The following is a 12,798-nucleotide window of genomic DNA, read 5'->3' on the forward strand; positions in this document are numbered from 1 at the left end:
CCCGCCGTGAGGAGCACCGCTGAACAGGGCCCCCGCCAAGACAGGCACCGCTGAACAGGGCCCCGCCAAGACAGGCACCGCTGAACATGGCCCGCCGTCTCAAGCACCACTGAACTGGGCCCTTCCTGTCAAGCACCGCTCCGCTGGGCCCTTCCTGTCAAGCACCGCTCCCCTGGGCCCTTCCTGTCAAGCACTGCTGAACTGGGCCCTTCCTGTCAAGCACCGCTCCGATGGGCCCTTCCTGTCAAGCACCGCTGAACTTGGCACCGCCGTCTCAAGCACCGCTCCGCTGGGCCCTTCCTGTCAAGCACCGCTGAACTGGGCACCGCCGTCTCAAGCACCGCTCCGCTGGGCCCTTCCTGTCAAGCACCGCTGAACTGGGCACCGCTGTCTCAAGCACCGCTCCGCTGGGCCTTTCCTGTCAAGCACCGCTCCGCTGGGCCCTTCCTGTCAAGCACCGCTGAACTGGGCACCGCCGTCTCAAGCACCGCTCCGCTGGGCCCTTCCTGTCAAGCACCGCTGAACTGGGCACCGCCGTCTCAAGCACCGCTCCGCTGGGCCTTTCCTGTCAAGCACCGGTCCGCTGGGCCCTTCCTGTCAAGCACCACTCCGCTGGGCCCTTCATCTCAAGCACCGCTGGCCCATTGGCAGTCCCGGTTCTGTGTCGGGCAGGCCTTCACGATGCACTCTGCCCACCATGCCTCCTCCATGACCAGTGGTCTCTGTAATCCACCTGATGGACTGTGGCTTTGCACTCCCCAGGATGTTACAGTGGGCAAGCCACCCACTGTAGAGACTTGTGAGACTGTGGCTTTGCACTCCCCAGGATGGCACAGTGGGCAACCCACCCACTGTAGAGACTTGTGAGACTGTGGCTTTGCACTCCCCAGGATGGCACAGTGGGCATGGAGGCCCTTCGTGGATCTGGTGTTGTGGACTCATGTGGCTGAGGTGACCCCCCTTCCCTTCCCCCTGAGGTGCCTGTTTTTACTTTTTGTGATGCCCCAGCAGTGTTCTCTCCAATGGACTCGATCTCGTTTGTGGGCTTTGCCCATGTGTTGCTGCACATTGGCCCACGGACATTTGGACTTGGAAAGACTGGGCCGGACTTTTGCCACTTGTATGGATATAGTTCTAGATGTGTATTGGTTCTTCATATATTGCTAAGATCGCTATACTTTATTGTTGCAATAATATAGTTCTACTTTTATATTCATTGCCTTTTGTCTTTGCTTTGGGGGGGGTTTGGGGATGTCACTCTGACTTTTTTATCTGCATAGGTGTGTAGGTATTTCGGTGGGGGTGAGGGTGGGGGTGTGTGTGTGGCGTATGTGTGTGCCCGTAACCTTTCCTCCTCCCCCCTCCCCTGTGTCGTAGGTGCAGTACTCACCGTTGTCGTCTGCGGCGAGGTTCGTGATCCTGGAAGAAGAGCAGGAAGGCAATGGCTGGGAGGATGTGGAGTTCGGGTTCCATGCTGTTCCGATTCCGCGTGGAGTGTGTCGAGGTAAGCGTTTTCCATTGGAGATGTCTGTTTCCGCCGTGTTTTTATCGGCGGGGCTCCCGCCCCGGAAAAGGTGGCGGATTGGTGAGTCGTGATAGTGTGGGCGGTAAATTGTCTGCCGCCTGCCTGTTGGCGGGGACCGCCGCGCTGTTTGTTTGTACCACCGTGGTGGTCGGAGTGTTAATGCGGCGGCCTGTGTTGGCGGTTCCCGCCAGGGTCAGAATTCACTTTTTTTGACCGCCAGCCTGTTGGCGGGTTGGCCGCCGCTTTAACACTGACCGCCAGGGTCAGAATGACCCCCTTAGTCTTAACTTCTAACTGAAACACACTGTCTCCTCACTTGTTAATACAGGAACTATGGGCCAGATGTAGGAAACACTTTGCCAGTCGCAAACGGCGAAATCTGCCGTTTGCGACTCGCAAATGCGTGTTTCCTATGCAGAAATGCATTTTGCGAGTCGTTACCGACTCGCAAAATGCATTTCCGAATCACAAATAGGAAGGGATGTTCCCTTCCTATTTGCGAGTCGCAGTGGTAAGCAACTCCATTTGCGACCGCGTACGCGGTCGCAAATGGAGTCGCAGTTACCATCCACTTCAAGTGGATGGTAACCCACTCGCAAATTGGAAGGGGTCCCCATGGGACCCCTTCCAGTTTGAGACTGGACCCCAAAATATTTTTTCAGGGCAGGGAGTGGTCCAAGGGACCACTCCCTGCCCTGAAAAAAACGAAACAAAAGGTTTCGGATTTTTTTGAAATGCAGCTCGTTTTCCCTTAGGGAAAACGGGCTACATTTAAAAAAAAAAAAAATGCTTTATTGAAAAGGCAGGTCGCTAACATGGAGGCCTGCTGACGTCAGCAGGCCTCCATGTTAGCGAGTGCCTATACTCGCAATGGGGCCGCAATTTGCGACCCACCTCATGAATATTCATGAGGTGGGTCATTGCGACCCCATTGCGAGTTGCAGACGGTGTCTGAGACACCGTACTGCATAGCAATTTGCGACTTGCAAATTGCGAGTCGCAAGGACTCGCAATTTGCTAGTCGCAAATAGCTTTTTTGCTACATCTGGCCCTATGTTTCTTTTATATTTTTACACTTAAAGTTTCCTTTCCAAAATGGCCGACACTATAATCGGCCGACCTCCAATCCTCTTTCTATGACTACCTCCAACATAACATAAATAGTGGTTGCATAACAGTGCGCCTCTTTTCAGAAGCGACACCGTCAGCAGCACGTTAACATCCACTTGACTTGCTACCGAGGTAAGATAATTCTATCCCTCTTCCTTTTTTCAAACCTCTAGAGACACACTGCACCAATGCAACGATCTCGCTCAGATGTTGTGCGCACGGCACACACGCTCATTTGCAACTGTGTGCCCTGGCTCTCAGTTTGATCGCAATATGAGTCCTTGCCCCTTTCTTTCCCTCCGCTCACCTAAGTCGCTTCTCTTAGAGTTTGTAAAGCTAACTATCCGGGAGAAACGCAGTATTAGTACAGCGGTCTCTTGGGGTGCACCGCATGACACACGTGCCAGAAAGCGGCCATGTGCTCAACTTTTTTTAGTCTATACCAGCACCGCATTATGAAGCAATTTTGGGCACCTTAGCGGCCGCTCTTACGGACACCATATGTCTATTTCTGTCTTTAAGCAATGAGAGATTAATTATTGGATATACATATAATTCCGTTCCTATCTTGGATATGTGGCCAAAATTTGAACAGTCATTAAACCTCTAAATAGGGGGATGGAAATTCTATCCCCTTTCCTCAAATCAAATCATTTTACTACTTTAATAATACGTTTTTGAGGCCATCAAATCTGTGATCTTTATTTTTAGAGCCTGGCCATTACTATATTTTTATTCTTATTTCCCTCTAATTTTCTTCTCTTTTTCACATGCTTTTCTTTCCCGTTTGCAGTTCAGAGTTATCATGGTCCTCGGCCAAGCTATTTAACTCATGCCATGCTATCTTGCAAACCTCATTGACCTCAGATATTTACTACGCAATCTGATAATTTGAAAAGTTTGAGGTATGTCTGCCTCTCTTCTTTGCATGTATCTATGCCCCTCACATCCCTTTAGATATAATTTTTGTTTTAGCTATGTTAATTGCACATGGAATCTGGTTGAAATTTAGAACGTAAGGAATGCACTCTGGTTTTTTTTACGGGTTTCCTTTGTCTTGTTTCTCTTCCTAAATTCTGGTTCTTGATTACTTCATTGTCTTACCATCTGCTAATGCACATTTCTATATTGCTAGCAGCATTTCTTTAGGCATACTTATCCAGATACCAGCTATAGGTATGTTTCTAATTTCACAGCGGTCACAGAAGGGCTTTACTTTTATTGGTAGCACAAATAAGATACTGGGCACCTGTCTTTCTTCACTAATCCTTGACTCTACCTTAGATCACACTTGGCAACTTTATATATATCTTTTTTTTTCTTTTTTTTACATCAGGAATATTTGTAATTCATATATTCCATCTGTATATGTCCACAGCCTTGAAAAAGTCAGGTTTGACGAAACACGTGTCGGCTGTTGTTTTCTGAATATATTGGCTCTTTGACATCAAACTTACTTCTGCCTTACTGAAACAAAGGATCTGTTTTTCCGAGACGACATAGAGGAATAAAGTGAAATCTTCACACACCTGTGATGTGCTGTGGTTTCTTTTCTTCTTATACACGGACTGTGGCCTTTTCAGGTGACAACCTTCGCACCCTGTGGCTGGGTGACAAACCACTCGGGTACTCCGTCCTTCAACAGAGACTTTACCGCCATGGACTTTCTATTTACATGCTAGCCTAAATCTCTGGAAGTGTGCACCATCTTTACACAGCCACTCTGTTTGTTGTTATTTGTGGTTCTGTTGAAGTAAGCCTCAGCAAGGCCTACTAGTGCAAGGGGTTCACCTTTCTCTGCACAAAGTCCTCAGACCATGTAGGAAGAAGTTGGCACAGAAACCTCATGAGGTGGTGCTACAGTTCAAAAAGCACCCTTCGGTAATGTTTGAGGTAGCACACTGAACTGAGAGAGCATGGTCCTTTAATACCCATGCAGGGGCTAAAAGGAGGTGGTACAAATATAGAAGCAAGACTTGCATACATGTAAGGTCATGTGGAAATGCACAGTCGACAGGTAGGAGGAGCTAACAGTTTTCAAGGACTAACAGCTGCAGACCTTACTGAGCATGTGCGAAAGTGGGAGATGCTAAATATAACTTGTCACTAGGCAGAATTTCAAGAGTAGTTAACAGAAAGGTAGGACAGAGCACATGGTGAGCACATGGCAGCATGTGTCAGAGACAATGGCTGCCATGAATACAAAATGGATTCCGCAAAATGTTCACAATAGTTACTAAATACAAGATGTCTTCTGCTAATGCTTAATCTAATCGCTGCTAAACTACAACAATTCTGGTAATCTACAACAAGCATCTTGAAGAGAAACTCTTTTGTGGGGTTCTTTCCTATACTCAAACCTCTATCCAGGCAGAGACCCCTTAAACTTGAATAGTTTAAACTCTCATATGTTGCATTAACAGTTTGGGGAGTGGGCTCTACAACAGACATGATAGTACAGGTTTAAGGATAGTGAGAAAGAAAAAAGTTTTAGAACTTTCGAAAGCACAGAAAAAAAACGTTTTCAAACTTTGAGAAAACTTTAGAAGTTTTAAGAAACTTTTCAGAACTTTGTAAAAAGTTTTAGAATAGAAAAGTAAACTTTTTTGGTTAAGTGTACATATACTGAACTATTTTTTATATGATTCTCTTATGAAAAGTACAAAATGACAAAGTAGTAAAGCAGTTGCAAATACTTATCCCACTGCTGCACCACCAATGTAGGAGGCTGGCCTGGCTTATAGTGGGTACCATGTGGTACTTACACTCTGTGCCAGGTCCAGTTATCCCTTATTAGTAGAATAGAGGTGTTTCTAGCAGCTTAGGCTGATAGAAGGTAGCTATGGCAAAGCAGCTTAGGCTGAACTAGGAGACATGCAAAGCTCCTACTATAACACTTATATCATACAGCACAATATCATAAGAAAACACAATACTCAGAGTTACTAAAAATAAAGGTACTTTATTTTTATGACAATATGACACAAGTATCTCAGTGAGTACCCTCAGTAAGAAGGTAAGTAATATACACAAGTTATATGTAAACAAACACAAAACAGGTAAGTAATAGTAAGAAAAGTAATGCAAACAGTAGGATAGGATGCAGTAGGTGAACATAGGTCTAGGGGCAACACAAACCATATACTCCAAAAGTGGAGTGGGAATCACAAATGGACCCCAGACCTATGGGAGCTTGTAGAGGGTCGCTGGGACTGTAAGAAAACAGTCAGGGTGTCCAAGACACCCCACCCCAAGCCCCTGAAAAGTAGGAGTAAAGTACCCCGACTACCCCAATAGGACACAATAGTCGTGATATGGGGATTCTGCAAGAACCACAAATACCAGCAAAGCACTGAAGTTGGATTCCTGGACCTGAGGACCTGCATGGCAAGGGGACCAAGTCCAAGAGTCGCGATAGTGTTTAGCGGGGGCAGGAGCCCTGGAAACCCCGGATGAAGGTGCAAGGAAGCTGCCTCCGGATGGAAGAAGCTTAGGATTCTGCAACAAAGAAGAGAGTTAGGAACTTCTCCTTTGGATGGAAGATGTCCCACGGCGTGCTGAACGTGGCAGAAGTGTTACCACGCAGAAATACTGCAAACAAGCCTTGCTAGCTTCAAGGGTTGTGGTAAAGGTTTTTGGGTGCTGCTGGGGACCAGGAAGGACCAGGATGTCTCCCCTTAGAGGAGGACACAGAGGGGGCACTCAGCAACTCAGAGAGCCCCCAGAGAAGAAGGCAGCACCCGCAGAAGTACCAGAGCAGGCACATAGAAGATTTGTGAACCTGAGCTGGCTCAGAGTCAGAAAGGAGGGTCCCACAATGTCGGAGTCCAACTCAGAGGGTTGAGCACTGCAGGACAGAGTGTTGGGGACCCAAGCTAGGCTGTGCACAAAGGAATCCTTGGAGAAGTGCACAGAAGCCGGAGCAGCTGCAAATCATGCAGTACACAGGTTTGCAGTCTAGCGTGGGGAAGCAAGGACTTACCTCCACCAAACTTGGACTGAAGGATCACTGGACTGTGGGAGCCACTTGGATAGAGTTCCTTTGTTCCAGGGACCACACTCGTCAGGATGAGAGGGGACCCAGAGGACCGGTGATGCAGTCTTTTCGTGCCTGCATTAGCAGGGGGAAGATTCCGTCGACCCACAGGAGATTTCTTCTTGGCTTCCAGTGGAGCGTGAAGGCAGACAGCCCCCAGAGAATGCACCACCAGGAAACAGTCTAGAAAGCCGGTAGGATGAGGCGCTACAATGTTGCTTGTAGTCGTCTTGCTGGTTTGTTGCGGTTTTTCAGGCGTCCTGGAGCAGTCAGCGGTCGATCCTTGGCAGAAGTCGAAGAGGGAAGTGCAGAGGAACTCTGGTGAGCTCTTGCATTCGTTATCTAAAGTATGCCCCAGAGGAGAGACCCTAAATAGCCAGAAAAGGAGGTTTGGCTACCAAGAAAGGAGGATTGGCTATCAAGAAAGGTAAGAGTCTATCAGAGGGGGTCTCTGATGTCACCTGCTGGCACTGGCCACTCAGAGCAGTCCAGTGTGCCCCCAACACCTCTGTTTCCAAGATGGCAGAGATCTGGAACACACTGGAGGAGCTCTGGGCACCTCCCCTGGGAGGTACTGGTCAGGGGAGCGGTCACTCCCCTTTCCTTTGTCCAGTTTCACGCCAGAGCAGGGCTGGGGGATCCCTGAACCGGTGTAGACTGGCTTATGCAGAGATGGGCATCATCTGTGCCCATCAAAGCATTTCCAGAGGCTGGGGGAGGCTACTCCTCCCAGCCCTTTGCACCTATTTCCAAAGGGAGAGGGTGTAACGCCCTCTCTCAGAGGAAATCCTTTGTTCTGCCTTCCTGAGCTGGGGCTGCCCAGACCCCAGGAGGGCAGAATCCTGTCTGAGGGTCTGGCAGCAGCAGCAGCTGCAGTGGAAACCCCGGAAAGGCAGTTTGGCAGTAACCGGGTTCTGTGCTAGAGACCCGGGGGATCATGTAATTTTCCCCTGAATACCAGAATGGTATTGGGGTGACAATTCCATGATCTTAGACATGTTACATGGCCATGTATGGAGTTACCATTGTGACGCTGTACACAGGTAGTGACCTATGTATAGTGCACACGTATAATAGTGTCCCCGCACTCACAAGGTCCGGGGAATTTGCCCTGAATGATGTGGGGGCACCTTGGCTAGTGCCAGGGTGCCCACACACTGAGTAACTTGGCACTCAACCTTCACCAAGTGAGTGTTAGACATATAGGTGACTTATAAGTTATTTATGTGCAGTGAAAAATGGCTGTGAAATAACGTGGGCGTTATTTCACTCAGGCTGCAGTGGCAGGCCTGTGTAAGAATTGCCTGAGCTCCCTATGGGTGGCAAAAGAAATGCTGCAGCCCAAAGTGATCTCCTGGAACCCCAATACCCTGGGTACCTAAGTACCATATACAAGGGAATTATATGGGTGTACCAGTGTGCCAATGAGAATTGGTAAATTTAGTCACTAGCCTGCAGTGACAAATTTAGAAAGCAGAGAGAGCATAAACACTGAGGTTCTGGTTAGCAGAGCCTCAGTGATACAGTTAGGCACCACACAGGGAACACATATAGGTCACAAACGTATGAGCACTGTTGTCCTGGCTAGTAGGATCCCAGTGACACATTACAAACACACTGACAACCTAGGGTTTTCACTATGAGCAATGGGCCCTGGCTAGCAGGATCCCAGTGAGACAGTGAAAACACCCTGCATATACTCACAAACAGGCCAAAAGTGGGGGTAACAAGGCTAGAAAGAGGCTACCTTCCTACAAGTGGGCATAGAAGTGGGAAATCACAGCCTGCCAGTGACAATGTGAAACAAGAAAATGACAATGGAATGTGAAGTTACACTGTCTTACCTGTGTGCCATTCGAAGTATTGTCTAATCACTACAGTTCTGTTGTCCTCATCCTCATCCTCTGCCTACTCATCTTCACTGTCCACGTGGTCCACTTCTGCCACACAGCCATCTCCAGCCTCCTCCTGCAGAAAAGGCACATGGCGTCTCAAGGCAAGGTTACACAACATGCAGCATGGCACGATTATCTGACAGATCGTCTTGGGTGAGTAGCACAGGGATCCACCTGTTAGATGGAGGCACCGAAACCTGCCTTCAGGAGGCCAAAGGTGCGTTCAATTATCCTTCTTGTTTGCCCATGTGCCTCAATGTAATGTTCCTTTACCCTTGTCCTTGGATTCCTCACAGGGGTCTTTAGCCATGATAGGTTGGGGTATCCAGAGACACCTGCAAATAATGAGGGACAAGATTTAGCCACACACTATCCCTTATGGCCCACACCATAACCATACAGCAACATCCACTGGATGGGAACCAGGGCTCACCTATTATCCACACCCTGTGACTCTCTAGTTGCGCCATTACATCTGGGATGCAGCGATTCCTCAGGATAAAGGCATCATGCACAGACCCAGGATACTAAGCATTGATGTTGGAGATGTATTGGTCCACCAGTCACACCATCTGGACATCCATTGAGTGAAAACTCTTTCGATTTCTGAACACCTGTTCATTTTACCGGGGAGCGGGGACAAATGCAATATGTGTACCATCAATCGCCCCAGTGATGTTGGGGATATGTCCCATTGCATAGAAGTCAGCCTTCACAGTGGTGAAATCCTCCACCTGGGGGAAAACAATGTAGCTGCACATGTGTTTAATCAGGGAAGACAACACTCTGGTCAACACAAATGAGAACATTGGCTGTGATTCCTGCTGCCAATCCCACTGTCACTTGGAAAGAACCAGTTGCCAAGAAATGGAGCACAGATAGCACTTGCACAAGAGGGGGGATCCCAGTGGGGTGACGGATAGCAGATGTCAGGTCAGGCACCAGTTGGGCACACAGCTCCGTGATTGTGGCCCTGTCAAGTCTGTAGGTGAGGATAATGTGCCCGTCCTCCATTGTTTACCAAGTCTACCAGGGGTCTGTACACGGGGGTATGTCTGCGTCTCCTATTCATCCGCAGCGGTTGTAGTCTATGAGGCAAAAGAGTGAGGAGCCAGTCATAAACTGTATATTGTAGTCACAACAGTATAATGCATGATGTTAATTTGAAATGTATAAGTGGCATTTGTCCTGTATGTACAATTGTTAACTGTGACGCAGCTATAATCCAGGGCCTGCCCCCCCTGAAATAGTGTCCGCCTGTCCTGTGTGGAGGGACAGATGGAAGTGAGGTAATTTTGCTGTCATTGTGCGCCATTGCGGGAGGCGGTCGGGAACCACTGTGCAACGCATCATTGGATAATTTTGGCCCCTATGGGGTACACTGGCCAATGCTGATGTATGGTGACGGTATGCACGGCTGCGGACGTCACCATCATTTTCTATTTGTTCACTCACTTGCTGCCTTACCTTCAACAGGAGAGGACCTACACTGCATGTGCTGCTGTGACCTGTGTCTGGAACCTACCATGGTCCATGTGACTGGGGAAAGGGCCCCTGCCTTCACCTTAGCGGAGTTGGAGTGACTACTGGATGGGGTCCTACCCTAGTACGGACTGCTGTATGGGCCTCCAGACCAACAAGTGAGTATATTGTAAGCACGATGCATGAGGAACCCAGGAGCGTGGGCATCTCCTTTGCTCCATACACCTCAGGCCCTGCCCCAGATAGCCCTGCTGCCCTGAGTGAGGAGGCTATTGATCTCCTGCAATCCATTCCTGTTGGGCAGTCAAACATTGTGAATGCCACCCAGGAGCTGGCAGCCCAGATGCAACAGACCAATGTATTTCTGAAGGCATTCACACTCGCCATCCACCTCACATCAGCATCCAGCCCAGGCACCTGCATCTGCACACAGCAGACAGACATCACCTACAACCACCCCCTCTATATCCCCTCCCAAACCTTCTCCCTCTCTTTGCCCCAATGTCCCTGAGAAGTGTTTCCTCTCCACCATTGACCTCTTCCCTACCCCTCCTCCCCGTCCTTCATGTCTGGCCAGGGTGGGTAAAACCCAGGCAAGCACCTCAACCACCCAGTCCACAGGCCCAGTTGTGTCCACAGCAACTCGTGGTGGGGAAGGATCCAGGGCACTAGGCAGCCTCACAGAAAGGGTGCCCGCCCCAAGTGCTGGCTGGAAGAGCAAGGAGCCCTCCCCAGCTGCTGCCAGGAAGGGCAAGGAGCCATCCCCATCTGCTGCGAGGAAGGGCAAGGAGCCATCCCCAGCTGCTGCCAGGAAAGGCATGGAGCCATCCCCAGCTGCTGCCTGGAAGGGCAAGGAGCCTGCCCCAGCTGCTGCCTGGAAGGGCAAGGAGCCATCCCCAGCTGCTGCCAGGAAGGGCAGCGGGCCTGCACCAGCAGGCAGGAAGGTGAAGGGGCCTAGTGCTGGCACTCAGTCACAACCCCCACCACCAACCATGGTGGTGCAGCTGTCCGAAACTGCTGGGGATGGGCTTCCCCCCACAACCACCACCAGCAGCTGCAGCAGCACCACCACCACGTCCAGTGGGCAGCCATCCAAGGCTGCAGGGGATGGGCCGGAGTCTCCCCCCAACACTACCAGCAGCAGCACCACCACTGCCACCACTGAGCAGCCGTCCGTGGCTGCAGGGGATGGGCTGGAGCCTCCCCCACCACTATCAGCAAGAGCAGCAGCACCACAACTGCCACCACTGAACAGCCTCCAAGGCTGCAGGGAATGGGATGGAGTCTCCCCCCACCACTACCAGCAGCAGCAGTACCACTGCCACCACTGAGCAGCCAACACCACCGGCAGACATTCTTTAGACTTGCCTCCATGGGCTGTTGTGCGGCCTGCACCCTACAAATCCTGTGGGAATGACACCCACCTGGGAGACTGTGACCTTGCACTTCCCAAGATCTGCATCACGGGGCACAATGTCCCCTCCAGAACCATTGGGGAAAACACCCACTCACCCTATACCCCCCCGGATGAAGATCACAGGGCATGATGCCCCCTCCAGAACCAGAGGGGAAGACACCTATTTGAGAGACTGTGGCCTTGCAATCCCCAGGATCAGAAGAAAACTGAGATCATCATCTTCGGTTCCAGCAAAGCAGCATGGGACGACTCCTGGTGGCCTGCCACCCACGCAACGCAACCTCAGCTTCATACTGGACTCGTCGCTCACTATGACCCAGCAAGTCAATGCCATCTCATCCTCATGCTTTAACACCCTTCACATGCTTCGCAAGACCTTCAGATGGATTTCCACTTGAAACCAGAAGAACGGTCACCCACGCCCTCGTCAGCAGCAGACTGGACTACGGTAAAGCACTCTACATGGGAACAACGTGGGAACAACCACCAAGCTCCAGAAAAAACGTCAGCATATCCAGAACACCTCAACCTCCCTCGCCACGAACATATCTCACCCACCTCTGAGACCTGCACTGGCTACATGTCAACAAAAGGATCACCTTCAAACACCTGATCCACACCCACAAAGCTCTCCACAACACCGGACCTGCCTACCTCAACGAGCGCCTCAACTTCCACACCCGGACATCCCAGCTCCTCTCTGCCAACCTCGCCCTTGCCACCGTTCCCCGTGTCCACTGTACCACAGCTGGCGGCAGATCCTTCTTCCACCTTGCCGCCAAGACCTGGAACTCCCTCCCAGTCAATCTACGTCTGACCCAGGATCTCCTGACCTTCAGGAAGCACCTTAAGACTTGGCTTCGAGCAGTAACACTCCCCCCAGCACCTTGAGATCCTATCGGGTGAGTAGCACGCTTAACAAATTACTAATTGATTGATTGATTGATTGAAGCACATGGCTTGTTTCCCCCTCTAGAGCTTGTGGGCAAGTCACCCACTTGAGAGACTGTGTCCTTGCATTCCCCAGGAACAGGCACAGGACATGTTGGCCCCTCCAGAGCATGTGGGCAAGTCACCCACTTGAGACACTGTGGCCTTGCACTCCCCAGGACCAAGCACAGGGCATGCTGCCCCCTCCAGAACATGTGGGCAAGTCACCCACTTGAGACACTGTTGCCATGCACTCCCCAGGACCAAGCACAGGGCATGTTACCCCCTCCAGGACCAGTGGTGTTGTTCCATCTGCCGGCTGTTGTTCCATCTGCCGGCATCTGCTGTTCCAGGTGCCTGCCTATTTTCAAACTGCAGTTTTCTCTCCATGTTGTTGCAACAG

Source organism: Pleurodeles waltl, chromosome 3_1, assembly GCF_031143425.1.
Source record: "Pleurodeles waltl isolate 20211129_DDA chromosome 3_1, aPleWal1.hap1.20221129, whole genome shotgun sequence".
Lineage (NCBI taxonomy): Eukaryota > Metazoa > Chordata > Amphibia > Caudata > Salamandridae > Pleurodeles > Pleurodeles waltl.